The sequence below is a fragment of the Thunnus albacares genome, chromosome 17, assembly GCF_914725855.1.
Source record: "Thunnus albacares chromosome 17, fThuAlb1.1, whole genome shotgun sequence".
Lineage (NCBI taxonomy): Eukaryota > Metazoa > Chordata > Actinopteri > Scombriformes > Scombridae > Thunnus > Thunnus albacares.
In genome coordinates, this window is record NC_058122.1 from 18837351 (window position 1) to 18860996 (window position 23646).

Genomic DNA, 23646 nt, shown 5'->3' on the forward strand with positions numbered 1-23646 from the left:
GTAATTCTAATTTATTTTCAACATGCTTGCTTTCATAGGAAATGTTGACTATGAACACATTCTCTTAAAAGAAAATAAAGACAAATTGTAGAGTAGGAGAAGGACAGTTAGACCTGCACACATACTTAAGTAAGACTTCAGTAAACCTAATATGCCCCAAGGGTCTGCTTAAGTAAGCATGACTATAAAATTATTTAGAGTGAAAGAAGGAGCTCATTAATTTCTCACCTAGATTAACTCAGTGAGTTACAAACTTGCTATTATAAATGTTGTTGTGTATATATGGTTTGTGTACATTCCCAATAAATGTAGCTCTTGATTTAAAGGTCATGAAAGTTGAAACATGTAGTTAACATAATAAAATCTTTTTTTTAATTCATGGATAGCTTTGGGGGTTGGTTTTGGAAACTCATCCAAATTCCATTGGTATTCAGTTGCACGACACTTGCGTATTCGAGATCTTTGAAACTTCACCCCTAAATGACACTAATATAAGACAGCTGTCAACACACTTTCATTAAGGGTTTATATTCATCTTTTATATAAACTATACTAAGTCTTGGGTAAAATTATAATATATAATTCTTAATAATGCTTGACCGTTGTAATGCTGTATTTACAAAAACATTCATTGTGCTCATAAAAACTTCTGTGTTCCTGTGTGTGCCAGTAATACAGAAAGAATAAAATATACTATAATGTATGGCTGTATTTGTGCACTATTTGATCTTAGAAATCTTAGAAATGTAAACTTGTCAATACAAGTACTTTATTAATTGTGGTTACATCACATTAATATTTTTGAAGGGCCATGTCAGATGCTTGCATGGAGTTTAGTTTTGTTAATATGCCAACATGTTTGTTGTCTACAGTTACTGGATTCTGGCACATCTCATATTCCTGTAATAGAATTAAGGATGAAGTACCATCCAAAAAAATTCAATCACCTTTTATATATCTTCCTAAATGGACATGAAATCAGTTGCCAACTCATTTCAGGTAATGCCCAAAATAAGTTTCACATGCCAAATGAACATCATCCAGCTGCAACATTTGATACTAAAGAAGTTATCAACGAAGCATGATACAAGTGCCCTGGCAGATCTTGAAGGCTTATGCCCATTATGTCATGTTTGAGTCAATTTGGCTCACCAAAGAAAATATGATATATAAAATAGAGAAACATTTAACCCATATCATGAAGTCGGTTAACAGTTGTAACTTCCTTCTTAACTGATTTTGACTCATTTCAAGATGGCTCTTGGGACATATACTGATTCATTTCAGCAAATGGTGGGAGAACCTAAGATGACTAACATATGAGTATTTTCCATCACTCTTCATAGCTTCTTTGCTGCTAATACTGATTGCATAAGCCCAGATAATTGCTTCAGAATGTATAGTTTCGTACATCTAAGAATGTATATATGTGGTGCTTTATGTGAACGTAGAGAAATTACACCTGCTTACCAGTGCAACTACCCTTAGCCTTTGTCTCTTGTTAGATATCGCCTCACACAGGCTGCTGTGAAGAAAAAACCATGATTGGATAATGGGATTTGCTTGCAGAAATATGTGATCATTACAGTGGCCCATGAGTTGTACCTTTCGTTCTAATGATGTTTGGGATTTGGGATTCTGCTATGAAAAAGAAATCCACTTTGGTGTATTGGTGGTGTTGATTTCTTTTGCTGCCTATGTGACATTGACGTGTTTAGCCTGTCACCATACAGTATATTCCCTTTAGGAGGATACTCAGGCACCACAAAAGTGATATGAAATCCAGGCAACTTTCACCAAAAAGCCCTCAGGGCTAGCAGATGAAGGGCTGCCAAATGTCAGAATAGAGATGACTCATTCTGCTCCAGCATCCAAGTCAAGCTTTGGTGTCTTCCAGGGGACTTGGACTTGGAATAACTTGGCAACCCACATCTATTTGTCGTCTGTGACATCCCAATTAGAATGTTGCATGAAGTTGCAGGGAAGGCCTGAGCCTAAGAAGAATTTGATTTGATAATTTTATTAATATGAGAAAAAAAAGGTTCTTCATTCCAATTAGAAAATATTTTCTCATAATCCTTTATCACAATCTTGATGAATCTGGATTACGAAAGTCAAAAAATGCATTCATTCATAAGATGTTTTGGAACTCAAAATATATTAACAATGTAATACAAAATTGTATGCAATAATCTACCAACAATGGTAGAAAATTAATTGATAATTAATCTCTGCGTGAGTGTCGGAACTCTACTGATCTGATAGATCCATATCATTTCATCTATACTGGAGGATGAGTGAGGAAGCTCAAGCAAGGTTTATTTCAACTCTTGTGTGGGCATTTCTTTGTCACTCTATATATTCACATTACAAAACTGCAGCAGCATTAACAGCCCAACCAGCCTTCCCAGCACCTTAGACAGCCATCCCTTTTGCAGAAAAATGGTCGATGCACCAGGCACATGGTACAAAAGGGTTGTCCATAGTCTCCTAATTAATCACGGGCATGTTTTCGGCATAACATGCAATAAACCAATCAGAGTGTCATCTCCCATTCCCTTTAAGAGCCAGGTGCACTTGCCCCTTGGCGGATTGCTATTATGATGGCACATTTGCCAAGTAGTAAGAAGGGACACTTCTCTGCAGAAGAAACGGAAATGCTCGTGCGTAAAGTGAAAGCGCACGACCCTTAACAAGCACACTGGCCCCTGCTGCTCCTGAACCAGCCCAGACCACCAGTTTAAGATCCTGTTCATTAATTTGTTGCGAATGTATTTTCATGTGGTTTTTGAAAAGGTTTAGGTTAGGTTCAGCTTTGGTTTCTTTAAAATAGTTTTGTTCAGTCATGGAGTAACAGGTCAAATCAGCAGGGTTTTAATTGCTGAAAGTATGGAAACCTGATCACTGTACTCTCAAAAATGTTAAAGAATATTTGTTAAATATTGTTCAAAAATTAAATCATTGTTCTTAGTCATGTAAATAATCATTAAGACAGTTATCAGGACTTGATCAGCTCTCCAAGGTGCTGATCCTGCTGCTGGCAGCAGCTAGGGGCTATCCAGAGTTATTTCCTTCTTTAGTTTAATCATTGTTTTCACCTTATTTATTCCCTCATATGCTCCTCATGTCCTCATGTATTGATGCAGCAGGAAAGTCGATCTGTGTCTGATCCATTATTGTCTGTCTGTTTAAATACCTACGTGTATTGCCATGATTTGGTCAAATAATTAGACAGTTTTATCCGTCATTACTGCGGTTAGTTAATTCTGATAAATATTATGACTAAGCATTATTATTAAAAACATGTTAATGTACACAATGTTAATGTACACAATAATAATCTTTCACACTGCAATCCTTTTATTTGTAATGTTTTGAATGTGCTGCTGTACATGTCCTGTATGTGTAACAAGCAGAGTGTATGTTGTGCACCTTCCTGTGAAGCCGCATATTACGGTCTTGACAATGCGCCCTTAAAATAACAGTGAAACACTGCACCATTGACTTAAGACCAGGTTTTTGTTGGTCAATAGCGCAATCGCTTTCTGCTGCCTCAAGATAGCAATATGCCAAAAATGCACCTGACCACACCTCATTTTAAGACCAACACACCCATGGGCACTCTGATGGGCGCAAGTGTATTTGCTATTTAAACAACGTGGGCGCTGGACGGGAAAATGACAACTGTGTCGGTCTTAAACTAACAAAGACACTTTGCGCTGGGTGTAAGATAGGGCCCTAATTGTGTGGACCCTGGCAAGGTAGGGGGGGCCCCGCCTGTAAAACTTTTTTTTTTTTTTTTTTTTACTACAACGTAGGGTTCAGGTCATGATATTGTCTGTATTTTTAACATAAAAATAAAACAAATATTTAGATATTTAAATAATAATAATAACGAATAAAATAATAATGTACAAATATTTAAAATAAAATAAAAACTTTACTGGTCCATAGTTAGTAAGGGTAGGAAGTAAGGAAGTAAGTTTGTGGAGGTTGGGATAGTGGATGGACGTGTAGCAATTCCAACATTTATGTATACACATATAACATGTATACACAGTTGATACAATTTGTATTGCTCTGTATTGAAATGTTATGTTAGAAAAAATGAATTGCTTATAAAAGTGAAAAGCTTGTTCTTTCCTCACAGTACAGTTCTGTAAGTAATACAAATATGTTATTCGGCAAAGCACAAATAATGTTTTTTTTTTACAAACATTTATTTTATGCAAATATTATTAGTGTTCGGGAAGAAAGAAAAATACCAGCGTGCAGGTCGGTTACATCTATCTCAGTCTCTCTCCTCTGCTCTGCTGTTACGTCTATCAGCGGGTCTCAACGAGGGGTGTCACATCGACTTGCTGCATGACGCACATTTCCTTATTTGGACATCACTCTCGGAGTTGGGGTTGTTCTCCAGAGACAAAGCTGACCTACTGACACATGCAAAGTGCTCCCGAGTAACTCTCCATAACCTGTTGTTTCCCTTCTCCTTTTCCACAAAGGTTTTAAAAAATAGGCAGTAAATGAAAAGTGCAAAGCAAGAATCACCTTTGAAGTTCTTTTTCTAACTTCATTCGGTGTTTCACTATAGGAATTGCTTCTGGTGTAACCACTACAGAAGCTCCAATGACACCACATCTGTCTATGACAGGCAGGTCGAACTGTGGGAAGGCCCCGCCCACCCTTTATATTACGGTCGGCCACCCTGACCGGATCATTCTCGCTTTTTTCCCATGTGTAAAAATTACTTAAGCTCCCTCAATGCATACAGATGAGTCGGATGCTTGCTCAACAGCTAAAAGACATCCCGTCAAAGTAATACATCACCTAGTGCGGTACCAGCAGTGACTCTTGACTGGGCTGGTAAGCTTTATAGCAAAGTGAATTTAGCTTTAATTGGAATAGCGACCATGTCGTGGTGAGCTATTCCAACAGACTACCGTGTATTTGCCTGGCCTGCCTGGCCACTTCAGCCACTGGCGCTAAAGCAAACCTTTCTACCCATCAGCCGCGAGCCACCATGGGCTGGGCAGGGGGGCCCATCTGACATGCCTCCACTGTTTGAGGGTTTCATTGGGCCGGGGGAGGGGACGTTGCAGACAGCGAGGCAGGTTCCGACATCCTTAACCTGGATGAGATGGAGGAGAGGAAGGGCAGGGCACTATGGCTGAACTTGTCTGGGTGAGAGGACACCCAGAAAGCTGAAGTGATAGACACTGCGTATGACCCCACCAAGGGTCTCTTCGGCCCAGCTCTCGAGAAAATAAGGGAATCCAGTGCCCTCAGAAAGCAGGAAGGTGAGGCTTTTGACTTGTGCCTGCCTGGCAAGCAGACACCATGCCCCTTGTCATGCACTGGCTTTGCGGCCGCAGCCACTGCAGCCGCTGCAGCCGCTACAGCCGCTACAGCCACTACAGCCACTACAGCGGCCTGGGTGGAAAACCAGCTGGCCAGCATCCTTTGGCGTGCCGCTTTATGAATGGGGTGCCCTGTAAACTCCCAGTTTCTAGGCCCCTGGTACCATTATGAGATTTGTCAGTTGTCTTAGATGCTCTCTCACAACATCCGTTTGAACCTTTGGAGGGAGTGAGATTGAAGTTTCTCTCACTGAAAACTTCATTAATCTTAGCTCTGACTATGGCTAAGCGAGTGAGTGACTTACAGGCAATGTCAACGCATCCAACCTGTATGCGCTTTGCCCCTGGATTCTTGAAAGTATGTTTACGGCCTAACCTAGCTTTTGTACCTAAGGTGGTGGAGTCGGCGTATAGGTGCCCTACAGTGGAACTGGGGGCTTTTCACCCTCCACCAGTCGCAACAGCGGAAGAACGCAGGCTGAATACATTATGTCCGGTGCGAGCGTTAGGAGTATATGTGGACAGGACAGCAAGTTTCAGGACAAACGACTAGCTGTTTGTGTCTTGGGCTACACTCCACAAGGGAAAACCACCGCCCCGCCAGAGGCTGTCTCACTGGATTGTGGAGGCTATAGAGCTGGCTTACAGGTGTAAGGCCAGGCAGCTGCCTGCAGGATTAAAGGCGCACTCCACCAGGGGCATGGCTACGTCATGGTCACCTGTTTAAGAGTGTTCTGGTTAAGGACATTTGTGCTGCGGCAAGTTGGGCTACGCCGCGCACATTTGTGAGATTCTACAGGTTGGATGTCTCAGGTCGGTCCTTAGCCCATGCAGTACTGGAGACAGGGTTTTCAGGGACTGTCTAGTGGGATCTCAGACTGGGTCAGGGAATCATATGTCTTCAGGAGATTATGCAATCCAGGAGTGGGCCATATCTCCCATGGTGAAACACCGAATGAAGTTAGAAAAAGAATGTTGGGTTACTTAATGTAATCCTTGGTTCTTTGATAACAGAGTGAGGTGTTTCACCAACACTTCCCTCCTTGCATAGCCGAGGGAAGAAACCAACACAGAATAACCTGGTCAGGGTGGTTGACCATAATATAAAGGGTGAGCGGGGCCTTCCCACGGATCGACCTGTCTGTCATAGACAGACATGGTGTCATTTGGAGCTTCCGTAGTGGTCACTCCAGAAGCGATTCCTATGGTGAAACACCTCACTCTGTTATCAAAGAACCAGGGATTACATTAAGTAACCCAACGTTCTCCTCTACACGTTACATGCTGTGCTGTCTCTGTGTTCTGGGTGTATAAATAAGTAGAGGTCTATCTGCATGATGGCAATGCAACTGGTTTAGCTCAGTAGTCAGCGCAGTCATCCATGATCTGGGAGACTCAAGTTTGAGACTCTGTGTGGGGACCTCCTTAGTAAGATAATTTATTAATAAATACTTATTTTAACACTTTAATATGCTAAAATTAAAAGCGTACTAAAAACAACAACTGATTTTTATGCCTATTTCCAGTTTTATGTGAATACAAATAAAAATATGAATAATTTTGTTGCCTCAACAAACATAGATACAAATACAGGTACTGGATTCTCTGCACATCCCTACTATCCACAATCAGGCCAAATATGCTGTATATATTCGCAATTTGTACAAAACTGTATTTATTATCGACCTGGACCACAGCTGACCTGATCATGGAGCTGACCTGATCATAACAGTGTGTCTCAAATACTGCAGCAATACCAGTGTCTGGCTTCACACCATCCTTTCTTGACACTTTCTCAAACCTAAATGTAGGCTTACAGGGAGCTATGCTTTCAAAAGCAATACCGCTTTAACAAAAGCTAGATTAATTCTAAACTCTATAAAAACCTCTCAAGGAATTATTCTTGCACTATAATACAAGTCTCAAGTTTACACTTGTATGCTCAGTACACCCAAACAATAGTGCAAAATCAATCAACTCCGCTAAATCCTCTCATATGTCTCCATGTTGCTAGCTGGCCAACAGATCTGGGAAGTACTGAGTTTTCCAACAATTTTGAGATTCTGATACCTCTAGTTATTCAGTTTTGTGCACCTTTATATGTTTCAGGCACAGTTCAGACTAAGGCTTTTTAGCTCAACTGGAAGTAGTTAATGTTTTTTTTTTTGTGAAATTTTAAATGTTGCAACACACTGAGTATTCAGATGCGCAGTGGATTTGAGTGGTTTGAGAAGTTTCTCACAGCCACTGTCTCTTGTGAGGGAACAAAACACCTTACAGCTACCTCTCAATCCCACTGATAGTGAGTGTACTCAAAAGATATATTTGGTGAAGGTGGAGTATGACTTTAAGTAAAATCTTGAATGCAAGACAAAATGTATTTTTACACTATCCTGCTTAGTTAATTTAAGGATCTGAATCAGTCTTTGCTGGCAAGTCACCGCTGTTCAGTCATATTGATTCTACATAGTCAAAGGGTGACCAGTGAATGATTCTACTGTACCACAAGACCTTACAACATGGCTAACTGCTGTACTTAGTTGCATCACTGTCTAGGAGTAACTGTTTCAAACAAGAAAAAAAGAGATAGAATTAAGGATAGTAATGACAATTACCATCTCTATTGAAATGTTAAAAAGCCCTCAACCAAATGTTCACATTTTATGAACTTTGTTAAAAGGTCTTAAGTTGATGATGACCCTTACTCAGCAGAATCAGCCTAAAAAAGAGGGGGAAAATACATAGGCAATAGCAAAAAGTTCAAATTTATGAAACAAACTACTTCATAAGTTATCTTCCACATCTCTTGATGTGGAAGTATGTAATCACTTGAGTACCATAAAATGGGATATTGATTTACAATATCAACAGTGAAAGTGCACAGCATCAAATCAATCTCTTGGCTTCTCATTTCAACAATGGATATTATAACCATAACAAATTAACCTTTGCATGATCACAGCTCTTGGCTCTCAGCTTGTTGACCTGGGACTTAGTGATGTCAGCGTGCTCCTGAGCTGAACCTGGACAAGTGAATGTTGGTCTGCTCCTCCTATAAAGGGTGAAGGCAGTAATATTCAGTTACATGACAAATTATTTCATTATTGATTAAACTGATGATTGGTCACATCAATTTATTTGACTCACAGCCTCCTCAGCCTGTCTCTTGTAAGCCTTGACTTTGAGCTGCAGCTTATCCATCAGAACCTGAAGTCTTGCTACATTCTTCTTGTCCTCCTCAGTCTACACAGATAAAGGCTTTAAGTGATGAAGAATAGAGAATTAAGAGATATTAAGGTTGTTTTTATTAAAATAGGACATACCTGTTAGGTCAACTCCTTCACTCTTCTTTCATATTTGCAGACTCCTTAAACAGTATCAGCCCCATGTCTCTGCTCGGCGTCAACTTCAGCTTCAACCTCATACACCTGAAAAGTGATGATAAATGATACATCAGTATTATATACAAAGATCACAGTCAATCGAAATAAACTCAATTTATTTCACACATTGAAAGTGTGATGCACCTCCAGAAAATAATCTTTTGTGAGCATTTATACAGCGCAAACCCTTGACTCCAGTTTCTGGAGCTGCTTCTTGCCACCCTTCATGGTGAGGTTCTCAGCCTCATCCAGACGGTGCTGCAGGTCCTTGACTCAGACCTCCAGGTTCTTCTTCACCCTCTCAAGATGATCACTGGCCTCCTGTTCCTTCTTCAGCTCCTCAGCCATCATGGCAGCCTGAAATGATGAGAAGTTTTCTCATTCAAATTAAAGTTATAATGAGCTTCTTATATTATAAGTGTATGGCCGTATACAAAATTTAACTATTCATAAAATTTAAAAGTTAGAGGTGTAAACTCACATCAGTGGTAGCCTTTTTGGCTTTCTCCTCAGCATTTCTTGATTCCTGATCAGTGTCGTCCACTTCACCCTGAACCTGCACAAGTTCAGCCTCCAACTTCTTCTTGGTGTTCAGAAGACTGGTGTGCTGAATATAAAAAAAGTCCCATTTAATTTGATATTTGTTATGTATAACAAAGCTGGTATGTATACTCTAGTCATTCTGTAGAAAGACATTTTGAATCATTGAACATAAACCTGAGAGTGTAACGGGTATAGAATGGACCCAATAGCAGCACAAATGACACTGGTATAAATTTTACAGTCTTTATTCCACACAATGTCAAGACAATAGTAGCACGGTCAGAGAAACATAGTTCTGATGAGTATGGCTCCACCAGGAATCGAACCCCGATCTTCCACTCCCAAGGCAGACAAACCACAGCACTGGCAACAGTCCAACAGTTCTTAGGCAGGCTAGATCGGTGACAAAGAGGGAAAGACGCAACACTGCACAAGAACAGTCTCTAGTCCAGAGCTCCGGGGGAAGTAGCAGTGCGCAGAGGTGGGGTGGGGGGTGGGGGGGGGGCTCGTGGGAGCTGATCAAGAACCAGGAAGGCAGTCCAGAGATCAAGCCAAGACAACTTGCATAGTAGCATAGACAATCTGACAAAGAGGACAGAACAGAACCCCCCCCCCCCCCTCAAGGGATGGCTCCCGACATCCCTAAAAAGGCACTATAAACAGGGCAGGAGACGGGCCTGAAAGTCCTGGGAGTCGGACCAGTCCATTTCCTCAGCCGGTGGGTGGAGGGGGTTCAGTGGAGGGATTCTCCATCATCTGTTGCTTCCCCTAAGGAATGGTCCCCTAGAAACTGGTCTGGTGGGGGCAAAGCGTGGGCTGCCCGACGGGCAGGCATCTTATCTGGCTGGTCAGGATGACACCGATGAAAATCAGCAATGAGGTTGGAGTCGACAATGAAACGAGCAGGAACCCAGGATCTCTCCTCTGGGCCATACTCCTCCCAGTCCACCAAGTACTGAAGGCCGGTGGGGAACAGGAAGAGGCTGCAGAAGTCCTGCTGGGGCCTGGTGGGAGGTCTTGTGTTGATTACAGACTGGGCAGGCTTTGACGAAGTCCTGGGTGTCCTCTTTCAAACTGGGCCACCGGAAGCGCTGTAGGAGGGCGTGCTGTGTCCGTCGAGCACCAGGGTGGCAGGAGAGCTTGGAGGAGTGGGCCCACTGCAGGACCTCTGACCTCAAGGCTGGAGGGACGAACAAGCAGTTTGGCGGGCAGGAGCTGGGACCAGGCTGTCCCTCAGCTCTCACCCTCTCCTCGATGTCCCAGGTCACTGCAGCGATAAGACAGGACCCAGGGAGGATAGGCTCTGGCCTCTTTCCAGATTCCTCCACTCTCTGGAATTGCCGCGACAGGGCGTCGGGCTTGGCATTACAAGACCCAGGGCGGTAGGAGAGGGTAAAGTTGAACCGGGCAAAGAACAGGCACCAACGGGCTTAGCGGGAATTCAGTCTTTTAGCAGATCAGATGTACTCCAAGTTCTTGTGGTCAGTCCAGACAAGAAAAGGCTCTTTGGTACCCTCCAACCAATGCCGCCACTCTTTGAGAGCCATCTTCACCGCCAGCAGCTCCCTGTTGCCAATATCATAATTCCTCTCGGCAGGCGACAAATGCTGAGAGAAGAAGGCACATGGGTGGAGCTTCTGGTCAGTGGCAGAGCGCTGGGACAGGACAGCCCCTACCCCCACATCAGAGGCATCCACTTCCACAACAAATTGGCGATTAGGGTCGGGCATCTGAAGGATGGGTGCTGAGGTGAACTGTGTCTTGAGAGTTTGGAAGGCTTTGTCAGTGGAAGGTGACCACTGAAAAGGCACCTTGGAGGAGGTCAGGGCGGTGAGAGGAGCTGCCACAGAGCTGTAATTGCGGATGAAGCGGCGGTAGAAATTGGCAAAGCCCAGGAAGCACTGAAGCTGTTTGCGGGTCTCAGGAACAGGCCGGGGGCATTGGTGAGGTCGAATGGCATGACGAGGTACTCGTAGTGCCCTGTTGGGGTGTTGAAGGCCGTCTTCCACTCGTCTCCCTCTCTAATGCGGACAAGGTGGTAGGCGTTGCGCAGGTCGAGCTTGGTGAAAATGGTGGCCCCCTGGAGCAGCTCGAAGGCGGAGGAGATGAGTGGCAGCGGGTACCTGTTCTTGATAGTAATGTCATTTAGCCCTCGGTAGTCGAGGCAGGGTCTCAGGGTCTTGTCCTTCTTCTCCATGAAGAAAAAACCCACCCCAGCAGGAGAGGAAGAAGGACAGATGAGACCCACAGCCAGAGATTAATTGATATAAGTCTCCATGGCCTTTCTCTCAGGCTCAGACAGGGAGTACAGGCGCCCCTTAGGGGGTGAAGTCCCAGGCAAGAGGTCAATAGCGCAGTCATAGGGGTGGTGCGGAGGCAGAGATGTGGCTTTGGCTTTACTGAAGAGCAGGCAGAAGTCGTGGAACTCCGGTGGCACCCTGGAGAGATCGGGCGAGGAGCTGAGGCTGGGGGAGTGAAGTGGCAAGGAGGCTTGCTGCAGGCACCTAAGATGACAGGAGGGGCTCCACTCCCGAATGGCCCCCGTGACCCAGTCGATGTGAGGGTTGTGAAGACAGAGACAAGGATACCCCAGGATGAGAGGCAGACGGAGTGAGCTCAGGATGTGAAACTGGATTGTTTCGTGGTGGTTGCCAGAGAGCAGCAGATGGACAGGGGAGGTTTGATGTGTGACGTTGCCCAAGATGTGTCCATCTAGGGCTCTAGCGGGAACCGGTTGTGGCAAGGGAACCCGCCCGAGCCCCAACTGATGGGCCAGCTCCTCATCAATAATACAGGCATCAGCCCCAGAGTCAATGAAGGTTGCCATGGTGTGGGGACCGTCCGGAAGGAGGAGGCGGGCCTGGAGCAGAGCTCTTTGGGGACGGGGAGATGCTAGGGAAGTTGGGCTCACCAGGATCTCCCCCATTACTGATGAGCCCTGGCTTTTGCTGGACACCTTGAGATGAAGTGCCCTGCTGCTCCACAGTAAAGGCAGAGGTTGGCCTTACGGCGATGCTCCTTCTCCTCTGGGGTGAGGGAGGTGCGTCCCAACTGCATAGGCTCAGGATCCCCTGTCTGCAGAGCTGAAGAGGAGGCAGAGTTGGCTGCAATGGCACCCCCATGGAAGCGGGACGGCAGAGGGTGATGGCCTCCCCCTTGACACTTCTCTCGTCGCCGGGTCTGGATGCGGAGGTCGATGTGGGTGGCCAACTCAATCACCCCATCCAACCTGGTGGGCATGTCATGGGAGACCAGTTCATCTTTGACATAGTCAGCCAACCCATTGAGGAATGCGTTGCAGAGGGCCGAGTCGTTCCACTTGTTTCGGCTGGCTCTGGTGTGAAAGTCTATGGAATAGTCTGCCACTGTTCTCTCGCCCTGTTTCAGTCCAATCAGGCCTCCGATTGCCTCAGGACCACATATATCCAAGCCAAACACCTTGCGAAGCTCTGTGGCAAACAGGTCAAAGGAAGCACAGGCTGGTGACTGTCTCTCCCACTCGGCCGGCCCCCATAACCGAGCTTTGCTCATCAGATGGTTGATGACGAATGCAACCTTCGCTCCCTCAGTGGCGAAGGTGCGGGGCTGCAGAGCAAACAGGAGAGAGCAGTTGGTGAGGAAAGAGCCACAGGTCTCTCGGTCACCCTCGTAGCACTCCGGGATTCCCACTTGGGGCTCAGGGGCATCCATTGGTGGCAAAGGGGCTGGAGCAAGTGCAGGAGCTGTAGCAGGCGGAGCAGGAGGAGAAGCAGCCCCAGAGGCTCGAGGGGCTTGGGTTAGCAGGGCTGATAACTGCTGCAGCTGTCCAGCTAACATCGTTAGCGCCTGCTCGTGGGCTGCTTCTGCCTGTTTGGCTTCAGTCACAGCTGTTGTCATCATGGCCTCATGCTGTTGAAGGACGTCTTCAATCCTGTCAAGGCAACTCAGCGGTGAGGGTTCGTGCGCTGGATCCATAATTGGTCAGATTGTACTGTAACGGGTATAGAATGGACCCAATAGCAGCACAAATGACCCCAGTATAAATTTTACAGTCTTTATTCCACACAATGTCAAGACAATAGTGGCACGGTCAGAGAAACATAGTTCTGATGAGTATGGCTCCACCGGGAATCGAACCCCAATCTTCCACTCCCAAGGCAGACAAACCACAGCACTGGCAACAGTCCAACAGTTCTTAGGCAGGCTAGATCGGTGACGAAGAGGCAAAGACGCAACACTGCACAAGAACAGTCTCTAGTCCAGAGCTCCGGGGGAAGTAGCAGTGCGCAGAGAGAGGGGGGGGTACTCACTGCTGGAAGGCAGTAGGCAGGGCGTTGTGGACTGGGCTGCTTCAGCAGCAGGTAAACAGGCAGTAGAGCAGATGTAACCAGAGACGATGGCAGAGCAGGAATCGGAATGTCTCTCCACCATAAGCAGACAAAGACCAGGGAACAGGCAGGCAGAACTCAGAGTCAGGGACAGAAGGCTGGTGGGTTAACCGGGGCAGAGACGAGGAGCAATGGTCAGAGACGAGCTGATCAAGAACCAGGAAGGCAGTCCGGAGATCAAGGCAAGACGACTTAGCATAGACAATCTGACAAAGAGGGAGTGGGCTGAGACAGCTTATATACTGGCTTGATTGGAGATGATGAGCAGGTGGGAGCGCCAGGTGAAAGTGGTTGAACTAATGAGGGGTGTGGCAGAGCAGAGAGTGAGACTGAATGATTGGATAATTCCCACAGCAACAGGTGAGGGGGAGAGCAGACTCTGACAGAGAGTGAAGCAGTCCAACACACTCACTAGCATCAACCAACTCCTGCTCAGTCACTTTGCGTCCTCTCTCTGTCTGCTCCAGAGCAGCTCTCAGCTCCTCAATCTCAGCCACCATCAGGCAATTTCTGCGCTCCACCACGGCAGCCTCCTTCATGTCTTCATGTCCTCTGACAGCATCATCAAGGTGCAGTTGGGCATCCTGACAACACATGGAGGATAAAAGAGTTAACTCCCTTTGCTCTTCAACATTTGTTTATTCACTGATCAGGCAAAGCTCACTTTGAGCTGTCCCTGGACATTCCTCAGTTGTTTCTAGGCTTCAGCAGACTGCCTGTTGGCATGGCTCAGGTAAATCTCCATCTCATTCAGGTCTCCCTCCATCTTCTTCTTGACTCTCAGGGCATCATTCCTGCTTCTGACCTCAGCATCAAAAGTGCTCTGCATGGAGTCAGTCACCCTCTGGCTGTTCCTCTTGATCTGCTCCATCTCCTCGTCCTTTTCTGCAATCTTCCTGTCAACCTCACCTTTGATCTGGTTAAACTCAAGCTGAACATGGAAAATCTCGGCTTCTTCATGCTCCAGTGTGCCCTAAAGGAAAAAGTTGAACATGTACCTAAAGGTTTCCAGTCTTTCTAAGAAAAATTAAAGAAAAAATCAAATGAATGCATGCCATTACATAAATGCTTTTGTATTTCATCCAATAAGTTGTTTAATATTGTAATTTAGATTTTAACCTCTGCTTCCTCTGGTGCTGACTGAATTTTAGTCTTTTCGGTCTCCACAGTCTTCTTGGCTTCCTCCAGCTCATGGATACTCTTTCCAGTCTCACCAATCTGTTCAGTCAGGCTCACTCTGGCCTGCAAGGTCTCATACAAGAGATGTTTAATGTTCATGGCACCGGGCTGGGAGGTAAAGTGGTAACCTTGGATGGGTAACAACAGCTGTCCACATTATTTTCCAATTAGAGTTCATTCTGACACCAAGTCCTTGTGTCTCCCCTCCCTGGTGGCGTGACCTGAGCAACTCTATAAGAAGTGATTGTTTTCATATTTGTGCTAAGTTTTTGGTGTGATTGTATCCATATATACACTGTGCCAAGGCTTCTCTGATCAGATATTTGTTTTCAGTAAACTTCATATATTCAAGAAGGCATCAACCTGTGGAGTCTCTTCAAAGTATTATTCAACAATTATTCAACAAGTACAAGATTTTCCATGTAAACACCCATAACACAGAGAAAGCACAGTGTGTAGAGAAGAACTTCAATGGCGATTCTTAGTTTGGACCTTTCATTTACTGCCTATTTTTTACATCGTAACTTTGTAACCTCTTATATATTCATTAAGCCCATCTAAGTATATATATGAGTAAACTTAAATATATAAGTACACTATAACCTGCAAACGCTCTTATTTACAATTTCATGATGATGCAGTTCTTCTAACATGGCACACAGAGGCTGTAAATGCAAATTATTCAAATCTACAGGAACAAATGTTAATAAACTCCTTTCACAATATGTTGAGGATGAGTGAAAGAGAGTCCAGCCATTGAACAGACACCTGTCACTCTCTGGATAAGAACGTCTGCTAAATGCCCTGAAAGTAAATACAGAAGACACGTGGAATGAATTGCCTGGTGTATAAATTGCTGCATCTTTTACATCTAACTAAGTGTGTCAAACTCCTCAGTAACATTTCACAACTAGTGTGAAAGCAAGCTTCAGTTTCCTGTACCAGGACCTTCTCTTACTCGGTCTAGTTCAACATACAGGGGAAAAGTCTGGGGGCATCTGGTGGACCGGTGGAGGGACATAGAGCCAGTCTGGAACAGAACTATGACATATGTTTCATTTTCTAGATATATAATTAACACTTTACAAAGTTGTATTACAATACAAATATAATTTCAGTACATTATATTATTTAATTAAAAAACACAGTATAAACCCATCTAAATATTTATAGATTTTGGATTTAATTGAATAGGCAGTCTAATGATGTATATCAAAATACACCAGATACAGAGTCACATTAATTATACTTAAAAAATGTAAAATGTTATTACATTACATTTATTAGATATTATTTATATTACATTTACATCCACATTGTCCTAAATCCTACATTCTGACACAACTTAACTTATAACTTTTAACTCAATCTTCAAAATTAATATAATTCTACACCAGACTGAAAATTACTGCCAGTAACAGATGACAATATTATGAGGCTGACATATTTTGGAACTTGATTGTGTTTATAAATACTAAGTAAACCAGTTATGTCCACAGTGTACCCAGGAGTAAATTTCAAAAGTGCACTGAGTTGCTTGTGGGTTTTATTTCAGTAAATCTAGAGGTTGAAATCATTTCAAGTTGACACAGTTTATGATATGCATGATAGCCACTTGTGTCCTATTCATCTTGATATCACAGCCAGTAATTAGTTTTAAACTTGGGGAAGCATTGAAATGTCACTGGTGTATAGTTGCAGCAGGACATAAATCTCAGATATCTGAAATAAAACTCAGACGGATGGTCTTTCCATGAATGCTGAACAGGTATTATATGTCTCCTGAGCATAGACTTTAAAAAGGATTGCCAACTTAACTGCCAATTTAACACCAGAAATAAGTTCCTCACAAACGTCATTGATGTTTTGCTGTGAGGAATAAAAATGATTCAGTTTTCAAGTGAAAACGGTTAATATTTTGACATGCTTTAAAGAAAAAGTTTGGGATCATCTCCAGAATTAACTTTTATTTCCAAGTTTTACACAGATTATTATTATTATCATTATTATTATTATTATTGTTGTTGTTGTTGTTATTATTATTATTATTATTTGCCATCTTATAAGCAGATCATGAGGTATAGCCACAGTCAAAAATAGGTTCCGCTAAGGGAGGGAGTGTGATAAGTGATTCACATTTGGCATAGAGAGATAGATATATTTTTAGGACACATTTAGATGTGCTGTTAACATCATATCTCAAGTTTAAAGGTATTTATCTTCATACAGCCGGTCGACTTTTACCTCAATTATTGGTGAGATAAGAAAGGATGAGGTAGTAGAGGTCATCAAACAGTTAAATGTTGGGAAAAACCCCGGTCCTGATGGCCTTCCCACTGAGTTTTATCAGTTGTATATTGATGAAGTCATAAACCTGCTCACTTCCATGTATAATGAAGGTCAGTACAGTGGCTTTAAGGGGGACTCTTTTTATGACGGTGTTCTTTGCTTATTGTATAAAAAAGGTTATGAATCTAATATAGAAAATTATAGACACCTTACCATTATAAATACTGACAATAAAATATTTGCTAAGATAATTATGAATAGATTTATGATATATGTTAGAGGAAATTATAGATAAAGAACAAACGTGCAATTAAAGGACAGGTAATGTGGGACAACCTTAGTATTTTATGAGAAACCTTACACAAACCTGAAGCAATAAAAAGGTTTTTATATTATTGGTCTTGATAAAAAATAATAATAATAAAAAAAGCATTTGACTACATTTCCTGAGATTATCTCTGGGCTGTGATGAAAGCATATGGCTTTTCTGGTGGCTTTATTCACTTGTTAAGATGTCTGTACTTTAAATGAAGTGATTGTGTATATGTCAATGGGTTTTTAACTGAGGCTTTTGAAGTGGAGAGAGGTGTGAAGCAGGGCTGTCCATTGAGCACAGCTCTTTATATTTTAGCCATCAGCCATCTAATTAAGCATATACACAATGACATTTTGCTAGAACATGTGTAGGTCATGCACACAAAGTCACTGCTGTTGCTTACACTGACAATATTACCATCATTATAAAAAAACAGTCAAAGATGAAAATGCTTCTGGAGCAAACCTAAATTACAACAAAACAGAAAGAGTTTGGATCAGAGTGGAGAGTGTCAGACAAACGCTAATATTGAAGTCAAACAAGAAATTGAATACTCGGTTTGAACATTTTTAACAGTGAATGTAGTGAAAGAAACTGGGAGAAAAAAGTGTGTGAAATTAAAGAAGAGGTACAGAAATGGGAAAACAAAGACACTTATTATGAAACAAGAGTAAATATTGTCAAAACCTTCATCCTATCCAAGTTCCTTTTTCTAGTGAATATTTTTCCTCCACCCAACAAAATATCCCAACTTAAAAAACAGTGTGCCAACCTAATCTGCAGAACAACCAGGGAAGTCACTTAACGGGAATAAAAGTATAAAAGCAAAGAATATGGTGGTTTGGGTGTTGTAGAGCTTGGTGAGAGATTAAAAATTGTCTTTATAAAAACATATCTGCTTCCATCACCAGAAATGCTCTCTCTTAAAAAAAGAAGAGGCAGGGCAAGACATGGCCCTTATTATAAATTATTATATGGCGATTTTATTACACAGTTCAAACATTTACAAATAGACTGGCATGGTTTACCCAGCAAAATGATTCACAATAAACTAAGGTATTTATTTATTTTTATATATATAGTTATAAATATGTGTGATTAATTAATTATAAAAATTTAACTTGAACGCACAGAAGTGACAAAAAATCTAAAAAATAAGAATCTGTGAGAGAGCAATAGGGATGTCCGGTGGCTGATATCTGTGGGAAGACTTCCTGTTAGAGCTGTTGTGTCTTGGAGTTGTTATGTCACATCAAAATAATGATTTACTGCAATGATGATGAGACACAGCAGTATCTTCTAATGGACTGTAAATTGAAAGCGCTTGGTGTACATTTTGATGTATGTTATAAATCTCTCATGTATTGTATTATGGAAGATAAACTGCCATCTAAACATACAGAACTGATGAAGATAAGTATATGCAATGTATGTTTAAAACTGTGGAAAACAAGATGTTTCATGATAATAAAACAGAATGTAATCAACAGCAATGCTTTAATTAAACAGATACTTGCTGACCTGCGGAGGAGAAGTCTGGACAAATATCATTACCTCCCCTGGAACATACTGGACTTATGAACTGATAGCACTTTATACAAGATCACTGAACTCTACGCACTTTATAAATGTTTGTATTGTATTTGTAATTTTGTATTATGAAATTCAATTAAGATCTTTTCAGAAATGCAAAACTCCACAGGAGGGTGGTAATGCACGTGAAACTAAGGTAATGGCCAGAAAAGAGTTTGACAGTTTAGCTAGCTAGGTAATAACCATTACTTAACTAACACAAACAGATGGATGACTCAAATAGATCACCTACATAGAGACAAAAGTTTTGCTCGTCTTCATGGTCTCACACTCTTGTCACTCTCTCATCCATACAGATCAAAACTGCATGACAATACAATTCAAACATAGGTTTCACAAAGCATTCAAATGTCACAGGGACAGGGACAGCTCAGAAGGCCTTTGGACCTCAGCTATCAGTCATGACATACAATCAATTTATGAGACTCTCTGAGACCTATAAATATTAAATGTCCTGTTAGTGGTTGCTGTAGAAATGTATGACAGCTTTACAAGATGTAAAAAATAACAAACCATATCTAATAAGAAATGTATACACTTGTTAGGACCCCTTAAATTGACATAGTTTTTGTTGTACAAAATTGTTATACGTCCATGTTTGCTTTTTTGCTGTTAACATTGTAAATCATGTGTAGGAAATCATGACTACTGGACACACTGAACCCATTAAAAAGCATCATGAATATTGTCATTGTGATGAGTCTTTCTTAATTCAAGATTTGTAATTTGGAGACACACCATGAAATCTGCAGGACATCAAATATATACATGTATGTATAATTTTTATTTGAACTGCTTACATTTTGATTGCATGAGAGTAACATCAAAATATATATTGTGTAATTTATCAAATACCAAAGCTCTCAATTGTAATATATATGATAGTGTATATGGTGGACTTATGAGCAGTTTTCAATCCATTTCGGAAGGGAATCAAAATAAGTCACATTTTCTGAATCACTGGAGTTTGGGTTGGTGAAATGAAAATGTGGTGGGGAATTGAGGTGTGAGGGAAAAGTTGAAATAATGCTGGTGCTCTCTCTCTATCTTTCTCTCTCGTTCTCTCTATCTCACTCTTTATCTCGTTTTTTTAATGAGTCGGGAAGCCGACAGCAAATTCTAACTTTACTTTTAACGTTATCAAACAAAGAGAAATGTCCTCCGCTAGTCTCAGTAACGTTTCCTTACTCCCTCATGGCAGAGTTTACAGCTCTTATCAGTCTGATCTCGGGCTGTGATTGGCCACCCAGCCTGCAGCCGCAGTGACGCCGGGTTCTGTATTTAGATCAAATCAGGCAGTACGGCGAAAACGCCAGTTCTCCCATTCATTTGAATGAAGGTAGTGCGTTTCGGCCACTGCCGCGCCGCACCGGACTGCGGCCGGAAAGTTGAGCCAGGGTCAACTTTTGGAGAAATGCAACCCAGCGTCACTGTGGCTGAAGGCTGCGGTGGCCAATCACAGCCAGAGATCAGAGCTGTAAACTCTGCCATGAGGGAGTAAGAATACGTTACTAAATGAGGGGAAGACGTTTCTCTTCGTTTGATAAGTCAAAAGTAAAGTATCTTTTTTAAAGTATCTTTTCCCGACTCATTTTAAAAAAGACGAGAGAAAGAGAAAGACAGAGAGCAGCAGTGGTCGAGCGAGCTAGGAAATGAATGAAGAGAGGGAGCGCTGGTAGCGAGAATGCCGGTGAATCAGATGAATAAAACTTTATTTTCTGATTGTTTCACAGCGGTTACGTTCCAGAGCACAAACCCACACCCACAACCCCAACACACCTCTTCTCGGCCCTGCGGCTGAACGCCGCACTGCTTGATTTGGTCTGAATACTAAAAATAATGACAAATTGGGATGGGACAGACTGGATTGCTTTGAACTTGTATAAACTAGTGGTGTGTGAGTGTAAATTGTTTTATCTCAACAAATACAAACATTAGTGCATTAACGTAAGCCTGTCAAATATACATGAAACACATTCTTTGTGTTTAATTGTGCTTAATGCTTTCCAACATTAGGATTTATGTCACTATTAGAATTTTATTCAAACTCCAGTAAGCTCTATCTTATAATCCTTCTGTCACTCTGCTAGTAAAATATTTGATTGCAGTACAGTATATTATACAAACAAACAAAATACAACGTTCTGCTTCGTATTTTGTTCATTTGAATTATTTGGTGCATGTATTTTTAATTGAAATTAATATTTTAATTCTGTGTAGGGTAAAAATACTTAATATGTGTATTAGATGTGCTGTGAGGGAGATATCATGTTGTATTAGCGGCATGTGCAATTTATTTGATGACTGTACACATTTGCAGTTAGGGTAAGGTTATACAGCATGGTCAAAAATAGAAAGGCATTTGCAAGTCTGGCCATATGTGTCGCTAAGTAAACTGATATCAGATGCTACTGGAGTACATATAAGGTGGTACATAAGGTGTTATATGCCTGCGTAGTTGTGTGATTTCATCAGTAATGTATGACTTCTATTTCATCCACAACTACACGTCCTGCTTTACTACATGCAAATACAATGATGTGTCAAAGAATTTAGCATGTGTTGCTCATACAGTAAGTGTTTGAAGAGGACTTTGCGCAATTCATGCACAGATGTTTTGGCTTTGTTTTGCTTTGATAACCGTGAAATGGTGTTTCTAACCATTTCATTTGATAAGAGAGTTTATAGGTCTTTCTGTACAGTTCATGATTGCTTACAGCTCTGAAATTACTTTGTTTTAAAGGAGATGTAGTATGGCATGCTTAGCTTACTGTAAGATGATAGAGGTGCAATGTCATTACTGCCAAGGTTTCAGAGCTCATTTATTGTTCCTAAATTTTGCGATAGATTGCATTAGTATTGATTGGTATTTTTGCTGTGAAACGCACGTATTTTCATAGAGATTTTTAGAGCTTCCTCACATAAATGTTTCAGGTTTTTTTTGTTACAGTAATTACATAAGCTCTTTTCTGTCACTTGTGTATACATCATTTATAATTAAAGACTTCACCCCCCCCCCCCCCCCCCCCCCCCCATTGAAGCACTTGTTGCTGGATGTACTCATTCAATCTGTGTAATAAAATTCATATTTTTTACATTTTACATTTAACATGTTTATTGCTTTTGTAATGCTAAATTGATGCAGAGTAAGTTGTTAAAGTCTGCTGATTGGACTAACTTCAGTCTAATCTGCAGTATGTACTATAGTACAGTGTAATTTTTAATTTCACTGAAAAAAAATGTACTTCTTGAAATATGGCATCTCTGGCCACAGCATTCAAAATCCATACAGAGACATAATCTTATATGCTGTTCCATCTAGAGCAGTGGTCCTCAAACTGGGGTCCTTGAGGTGGTTCCAGGGGGTCCCCAGCAAAAAGAGGAATAATTTATTTTCACTATAATTCCATCCATAAGTAACACAATGACAGAGTGTATGACTATTTCGATCATGGGTTTCATACACTTTCTGTAATAAAACATCTAAAAGCAAAATTCTTATCAGACGGGGGTCTGTAGTGTAATTTGTGTCAGTTTAGGGGGCCTCAATGTGAAAAAGTTTGAGAACAACTGATCTAGAGAATTCTTGAAATAACTTTTAATGAAAATGCGTACACATAAATTTCAGGTGCTTAAATGTGATGATGAAAATTTTCTATTTATTGAATAGATTATAGTCAGTTAAGAACATATGAACAATTTTTTTTGTTTTTTTGTTTGTTTGTTTGTTTGTTTGTTTTGTTGCACCATCAAGAGATTACGCTAATCACAGTGCAAGACCATAGCCAGATACATCAATTATGAGTTTAATACATGGATTCAATTATGTCAGATGAAACCTTAATGATGTTCAGTGGGAAACTGGTGTTGTACGTTACAGTTAACGATCATATTATCCCTTTACTGCTTTTTGATCTTATAGAATTTTTTTGAATTTTAGTCTTTCAAATGAGGACCTGAAATGGGTATAATGTTGCATTTTTCAGATGGGAACACCTTTTCTTACACTATGTAATAGTAATAGTATGCCTATAATAATGAATATTTGCCATTTATGGTAGCATTTTGTGAATTGCAGTGGAATAGGGCAACATTTAGCCATACAGCCAAACATATTTTTTCTCAACCAAAAGTAACTACCTCTTGAGGGTAGTGGTGTGTATTAGGCAGCAGGGGTAGGACCCAGATGCAGACTATAGAGGCAGGAGAGGAACAGTTCAGTGAGGTTTTTTTTTTTCAAAAGTGAAGATACAAAAGCTTACAGGCATGGGTGTCAAGTCCAAACTGTCCATATAGCAGTGGTATTAAATCCACAGAGTTGCAGTGATGAGATACAGAAAAGTTCAGCCAGGCAGGCAAAAAGGTGCAGAAATGGTGCAGGTCCAGTTAACCAAAAACAGAAGCTTCAGAGCACTGACAAAAAGCAACATGACAACAACAATGATCTGACAAGGGAACAAAGGATCTGGGCCAGTATATGAATTGAGTGGCTGCATGTGAAGAGTGAGCGGAATAGGACAAGTAGCTGCAGGACTGATAAGAAGTGGGAACAGGTGTGTAGATGGGGAAAGGACGGAAAGTCCAAGGGCATCTGGTGGACAGCTTGAGGATGGCAG

The 23646-nt window shown here is 41.7% G+C and overlaps 1 pseudogene; it reads right to left on the minus strand.

Moving 5' to 3' along the window:
- Positions 1–8061: 8061 nt before the first annotated feature.
- On the minus strand, positions 8062–14931 carry LOC122966977 (annotated as a pseudogene).
- Between the last annotated feature and the right edge of the window lie 8715 nt (positions 14932–23646).